Source organism: Arvicanthis niloticus, chromosome 26 (genome assembly GCF_011762505.2).
Source record: "Arvicanthis niloticus isolate mArvNil1 chromosome 26, mArvNil1.pat.X, whole genome shotgun sequence".
NCBI classification, from domain to species: Eukaryota; Metazoa; Chordata; class Mammalia; order Rodentia; family Muridae; genus Arvicanthis; species Arvicanthis niloticus.
In genome coordinates this window covers 16448313-16455943 of record NC_133434.1, presented here as the reverse complement: position 1 = coordinate 16455943, position 7631 = coordinate 16448313, and positions in this window count along the sequence as shown.

Sequence of the window (7631 nt, the reverse complement as noted above, 5' to 3'; positions counted from 1 at the left end):
GAAATCATAGCTCTTGCACTTTTCTCAACAGTTTATGTTGTTCTTCAGTTTCTGAGAGTCAGTGACTGTCTGGTCTAGAGACTGTCTAGCTGTAATCAGGCACCTGAACCACACTAACTCAGGGATGGAGATGGTACCCATCTTCCAGTGACATAATGAAGAAGGAAGTTGCAGAGCACATGTAAAGTGCTTATTGGATATCTGATAGGGAAATGCTTGTTACAAAGTAACTTAGTGATGGGGAAGATGTGAGAGAATAGGCTTGAGTATTCAACAGACATTCTATGCGTGTAATGTGATTGAGAAAGTAGCAGTACTCAGGGAGTCTCACTGACGAATTGTCTAGCTTGACCTGTGGGCATGCCTTGATTATGTTAGTTGATGTGGGGAGATCCAGCCCCAAAGTTTGTGGCACCATTCCTTAGACTGAACCCATGAAATAAAGATGAAAGTGAGCTGAATTACGTAGGTATCTGTTCTTCTCTCTGTGCTCTTCACCATGCATGTGACCGGCTGCTACAGGTTCCTGTCCTGACTTGCCGTCAATGACAAACTCAAACCCGGGCTTGTGAGCTGAATTATAAGCACACCTTTTATCCCTTTAAGTTGCTCGGCAAATTTTTATCACAATAGCAGGAAACAAAACTAAGACAATGCTTAGAGCAAGATATCTTACGGGGTATGGTGGCCTGTGTCTAGCCGGTGCCTATAAGCTATTAGGAAGCTTGAGGCAGAAGGATTCTAGTTGGAAGCTAACCTGAGCTTCATTGTAATACTTCATGTCCTCTTCTTAATTTTAATTTAATTAATTAATTTACTTTTAATTCCCCTCTGCGTCTCAGTGTACATGCTTTATGGTAGTCCCCACTGGAACACAGACAACCCACTGGACTATACCCATCCCTGAAGAAGCTGAGTATTTCTCTCCAACTGGTTTATTAAAATTGAATGGTGTACTTGTGCATGTAGTGTGTGTGTGTGTGTGTGTGTGTGTGTGTTATGTGCACATGAGTATATATAGGTGTAAGGCTAGAGAAAGACGTTGGGTACCCTGTTCTAGCTCTTGCTATCTTATTTCCTTGAGACGGTGTCTCCCACTGAACCTGGAGCTAGGCTGGCAACCAGCAAGCCCCAGCCATCCTTCTGTCTCAGCTTCCCATGGATCTGAGGTTACAGGTATGTAAGTGATCATGCTTAGCTTTTTACATGGGATCTGGGGACTTGAACACAAGTCCTCATTCTTGTGCAACAAATGCCCTTACCGGCTGAGCCATCTCCCTAGTCTTTGAATGCTATAGTTTACATTATTCTAGGTATTTCAAAAACTAGAAAATAATTTTTTGAGACATAGCCTGTATCTTCAGTGGAAATGACATATATGAGTCAGTTACCCTCTGTGAGTAATCCCAGTGAACTTTCATTTCCTTTCGCTTTGTGTCATGTCTGTGTGTCCACACTTGGCTCACTCTGCATCCTCTACACTGTAGTTTTCATTATCTGGGTGCCCACGTATCTATTTCCCTTTGTAAGAAGCCTGTATCAGCTACTGGAACATCAGTCTCACTGGCTTCACATTGCCACCACTGGTTTAGTTCATGGTTCTGTGCAACCTGGGGTGGGTTTAAGTAGGGAATGCTTCTGGTCTTGGTTGGGTTCATTCATGAACCTGCAGGCAGGTGCTGATTGGCTAGGCAGCTGTATTTCCGGAGGTTAGATGGGTGTGACTTGAATATAGTTAGATGGGGTTTGCTAGACAATTTGGTCTCTTACCTGACAGATTGGCCTGAGTTTGTTCCCTTGGTAACCTGGCCGAGCTCCCAGAGAAGAATGGAAATTGACAATGCCTCCTGAAGCCTAGGCTCGGATCAGGCACATGGCTGCAGCAGAATCACACACTGGGCTAGCCTAAGATAAAGGCTGAGAAACATGAGTCCATCTTTTGATGGGGCGGCTGCGTTTCAAGGTGTGTGGATACAGGGAAGGGTATGGTGCTGCTTACACATTTTTACATTCTTAGAGATTAGGGCTGAGCTGGCACTTACTGATGCTATCAGAGCAAAAAGCCAGTTCGGGGAAGTAGAGAGGGATTTTTCAAGGAAGGACATTTAAAGTCGAGGTTTGAAGACTAAATGCTCTCCCTTACGGTCAGAGAGAGCAGTACCTAGAAGCTCCTGGAGCTGGAAGGAGTCTGGGATTTTCCAGGAAGATGGTTAGTGATAAGGTGGGCAAGGCCCTGGGCTAGGGACTGGGTGGAGAAATGACACTGCAGGCTCAGGAGGCCGAGAGCATAGCCGAGAGCCCTGTAAGTCTTGATAAGGAATTTGGATGCAGTCCTAAGAGCACTGAGGTGTCATTAGAGACTTTTAAAGCAGAGGCGAGAAGTGATGAGGCCCCTGCTTCTAAGAAATCGCTTTGACTGGGATATACAGAATGGATTAGAGGAAATGAGAGGAAATGGGAGGATAATGAGGCCCTATTTTAAATGGGCAAATACCGCTAGCAAGATGAGAGGGTCTCCTGCTTTAGGAGTGTGAGTCAGGACAGAGTTCCCATCCCACTGACCCAGAACTTTTCCTGAGAGCTGTTAGAAGGAGGAGGTGGAAGAAGAACCCTCTGGGGAGCCCACCCAGCTGCCCAGCAGTGTGGAACTCCTCCCAGTACCTCAGCCATGAGAAACAAAGGATGGCTCACAGATTCAGATTCATTCTACTTTTCTATTACCAGAACTAATCATTTGCCTTTAAGTAAGATGTCTCATCTTCATTAAAGCAATAGCCAAGAATAAGCAAAGAGAAATTTCTAGAACATTCAGGTCTATTACTGTTTCATTTCCCATCAACGGGGGGGGGGGGCAATTGAACTCTTACACTTGTAGATATTTAGTGACCATTATTGTTTATTGAGAATCTGCTTTGTGCCTGGCCACTCGCACAGTTCATACCCTCTGGTGCTTCTGATGACCTCCCTACTGAGAATAGAGAAGTACAGCATTTATTCATGGTAACATGGGGTACATCTGATTCAGCACCCATGTCACTGCCAGCCAATGCCTATATCTTGCAGAGTGCCACATATGGGGACGTTTTTTGGTTTGTCTTATTTCTTCTCCCATGTCTCTGCAGTGAGTGACATTAGAATCTGATCTTTACTGATATAGAAGGCAAAGGTCAAAAAAGACACACGGCTTGCCCAAGATCACACCGCCAGGGCACAGCCCTGGCCTCCCAACCCTCTTTCCACCTTCTCTTTATAAAACCAGGTTGTCTTTGTTTTTAAAGATTTATTTAATTTTTGGCTCTATGTCTATGTGCATGTCGATGTATAAGCACATGTGTAATGTATTTCCTTGTGGAGACCAGAAGAAGGCACTGGGAATTGAACTTGGGTCCTATGGAAGAGCCGCAAATACTCTTAGGAACTATTTCTCCTGCCCTGATATTACATATTCTACAAAATAACAAATATGCCCTTATTCTTGCTAGTCCTACACATAAAAGCTCCTGCTTCCCCCCCCACACACACACACTTTGATTCTCTTCTTCTTTTCTGTATCAACTGGAGGTGTCTAGAAGACTGGGCAAACCCTTAAGCCATCATCCCAAACCCAGCCCAGCACTGGCAGTTGTTCAGAACATCACACTTGATCTGTGCTGGTTCTCCCCAGCAGTGGCACCAACTTCAGCCTCCAACATACCTAACCATGCCATGTACTGGGTCTCCAGGCAGCCTGCCTTTCTATAGCATTTACCTAGGAAGGAGTCAGCTCCAACCTCAGAACAATGCTGACCAGATTGTATTCTCCAGGTGCTCCAGCTGCCCCTGGGAACTTGACCCATAACACCACTGCTACACCAGCTCCTTAGTCCCCAGCTCAGGAGAGGATGGGCTACAGCATCAGTGAGAATAATGAGCTACTGTGGGGGAGCTGAGAGCTTTCTGATCAAGAGACAGATAGGACTGTTCCAGTGACAGACCCAAAGGTTCCTTCCTCCCTACCCTGCCCCAGGGACATTCATTTTCTTGCCCAGGCAGATTTGAGAAGGCAAAGGTGTCAGAGGGAGAAGAAAAGCCATCTAGTGGGTGAGAAGAGGGACCGCTGTAATGTCAGTGCTACCCTGAGACTGTGCTTGCAGGTTGGTTTCCCGAATCACATTGAAACCCCCTTGGGCCCATATCCCCTATGTCATGAGTGTGCTCACGTAGAGCATCGAACTACATGCATATTCTTGTAAACATTAAAGGAGTCAGCAGGTAGATCAAGGACCCAGCAAAGTATTTGGCAGGGAAAGACAGGTGCCGTACCGATACGAATTCAGTTGTGAGTTTTGAATAAAATACTGCAGTGAATGGGTTATTGTTACCCTGAAAGACACTAGGCAGAACGTATTCTTAGCACAGTGTTAGCTAAGTACTGTTAGCAACATTAGTGGGGGTCTTTGTGTGAGTACTGATGTTCTCTCTAAGGCAGAAGTTCTCAACCTGCAAGTTGCAATCCCTCTGGGGGTCAAATGACCCTTTCATAGGAGTCACATATCAGATATCCTGCATAAAAGACATTTACGTTACGATTCATAACAATAGCAAAATTACAGTTATAAAGTAGAAACAAAATAATTTTATGGTCAGGGGTCACCACAACATTAGGAAGTGTTTTAAAGGGTCACAGCATTAGGAAGCCGTGCTTTAGGAAGGCTGTGTGCTCCAGGGTATCTTTCAGGCTTTAAATAGTAAAGTCACCAAGCAGGTCAGTTCCTAAAACTGAGAAAAGCATGGAAGGCTCACCTCTGCTCTGCTCCTGTGTCCCCAAATCCAGAAAAGAGAACTAGGAAGAATAAGGGATGGGGGGGGGGCAAGAAGAAGCATCCAGAAGACAGGAAACAGTGGGCAGAGGCAGGTGTGTACCGTGTCTGCCACCTCCAAATCAGATCTGTGCACATCCACACCCCATCCACTGATTCTGGCATGAATATGGCTTGGGAGAGCACTGCTGGAGTGAGAAGCAGAGAAGAGTCAGGAGAGAATTAGGAGAAAAAAAACCAAGGAGAGGAGGGGATCATCTAGAATAGTAATTCCTTATCCAGACAGAGTCATGGCTTCTAATGAATAATGAAAATTAACCAATCTTTTTCTTATTTTAGTTGTTACCTGTTGAATCTAGTTGATTGTCTCTTTACTGATAATTTTCTTAAAAAAAGAGAGGATGCTTCTCTGTGAAAGCATTGGCTTTCCCAGTAAGGGAGCCAGGCTGTAGTGCCCCCTTGGTCCTGAGATGCTGAAGTTCTCGTTATAGCTACTTCATTTCTGCTCCTTAGTCTCAAGAGACTGCGCCCCTCTTTCTGCGAATGCATCTGCCGATTGGTTGTCTCAGTTGCTGCATATGAGGGGAGGCAGTTGAAACCTGAAAAATATTTTCAGTATTGCCAGTAATTCTGAAACCTCAGAGTTCAGGGAGAGGTGGGTATAAAGTGAAGCCACAAAGAGAGGCTGGCCAGGGTGGTCTAGGTGACGAGAGGGAAAGTATTGTTAAGCAGGGAGATGGCAGTCAGGCTTGCTAAGTAGAAGGTCACTGAGCTTAGTGTGGAGACAGATCAGAAAAGGTTTGTAAGATAAGGCTGAAGAGCTGCCTGGAGACGGGAGGAGTGGAGCAAGAAGTTGAAGGCGGTGGGACAGAATCAGAACACACAAAGGGAGTGAGTCACCTGCATTCAACCTATACAACTTTTAAGAGACTTGGTCAAGAAGATGGTTCAGTCATTCAGACGTGAATCTTGCAAGCATGAGAACCTGGATACGATCCCCAGAACCTACATAAACAAAGCCAAGTATGATGCTTCCCCAGGACTGGGGAGGCAAAAACAGATGGACCTCTGGGGCTTTCTGGCCAGGCAATCTAATCTAATTGATGAATTTCACACCAATGAGAGATTCTGTGTCATGATGAATGAATGAATGAATGAATGAATGAATGAATGGATAGTGCTTGAAGAACAATGCCCATTGTCTTTGTCCTTCCATATACATGTGCATATGTACACACCTACACACATACAAACATGTATACACACATAAACAAACAAAGCAACTGGACCCCAACAAAACAACACATTTCTCTTCACACACTAAGCTGTATTTTATTCAGCAATCATTAATAACTGATTTGATTCAAGCTCTTCTGTTTTACAGCCCCCATCTCCCACAATATTTTTTTTGGTCCTGGTAACAATTCTATTGGTGCATAAGAAACACATTATAAATACATTTTATATCACTCACTGTATTTTAAGCAAATTTGAGACATCTCTGATTAGGTGCCTTCCCAACGATAGCCTTGTTCAGACAGATAATTGCATGCTGATTTTTTTATTTTGTTTTGTTATTCTTCCCCCAGCTTCGTTCTCTTCCCCTTTGGCAAAGCTACAATCTTGCATACACACGTCAGTGGATAAAAACCCTTGAAAGTAACTCTTCAGGAGAAATCTAATTTACTTTTTAATCTGGGTTCGGAAAATTTGCCAGAAAATTTCCACAGACAAGCACTGCCATTTCTTACCACGTGTCCCACGCCCAGACTGGGCTTTGGCTCCAGATGGGGCTAATGTAAGAGGGGACGGATCTTCTGATACATTATTTATTTGATACAATCCTACCCAGATAAGATCTATGGGCAGGAGAGGAAAAAGTGTGACCTTATCCTTCACCTACAGAAAAGTAAGGAATCTTCCCTTTTGCTTGTTTAAGGAATCTTTCTTTCTCTGTGCACGAGAAGGCTCAGCTCCTCATAGAGCCTAGGGACTGTCAGCCCGCAGAGATTTGGCTTGGCTGTGACTTTCCCCCCCCCCCCAAGAACTATACCAAACCTTAATGTTTGCTGGTATTTGACCTTGGAATTATTTCCAAGGATTTCATAAATGCTCTGTTCTGCTCTCTTAAAGACAAAGACCAGAGTGGCAATCAGCACAAATAAATCCAAGATTCATGTCAGGTGGCCCCACTTTGGGGAAAGAATATAGAAACAGGTCAACTGGTGTCCTTATCTGCTGACTGGATACCCAGCATTCTCCTTGTCTGCAGAATGAGGGGGAGATCCTTGTGACCCTGCCTGTGGAAGCATCAGAGCTGTAGGAAGAACTGAGATGCAAGTCCAGGTTCTGAAGTTCTGCTGTTGCTATGTTCTTGCTGGATAATTTCCAGGAAAGTAATGTATTTGAGCTCCTGCTCCCTGCTGTGTCCACAGGAGGGGTTGACTTTCTCTTTGTCCACCTTGTGGAGTTATTGTAAAGACGATGAATAGAGAAGCTTTGAAAATGGGGATGAACCATGTAAATGTAGAATTAATTGTGAATTGATTGATTAATTAGTGAAAACAGATTATGAAGTATTTGTAGAACTCAGAGGGAGAACAGAGGCTCGGATTGGCCAGTGACGCTTCCTTACTCTCAGCTGCCAGGTCTCTAATACACACAGCTGCTTACATCATGTATGTCGAGCTCATACGAGGTTGAATAAGGCTGTGTGGCAAGGAGGTCACAAAAAATTCCATAGCAGCAAAAGGTTTCTGAGTGAACAATGAGCAAAAGTTAATTACAAAACCAAACACGTGAGCTGAATCTGGAGGGTCTCCCAGCAGCACT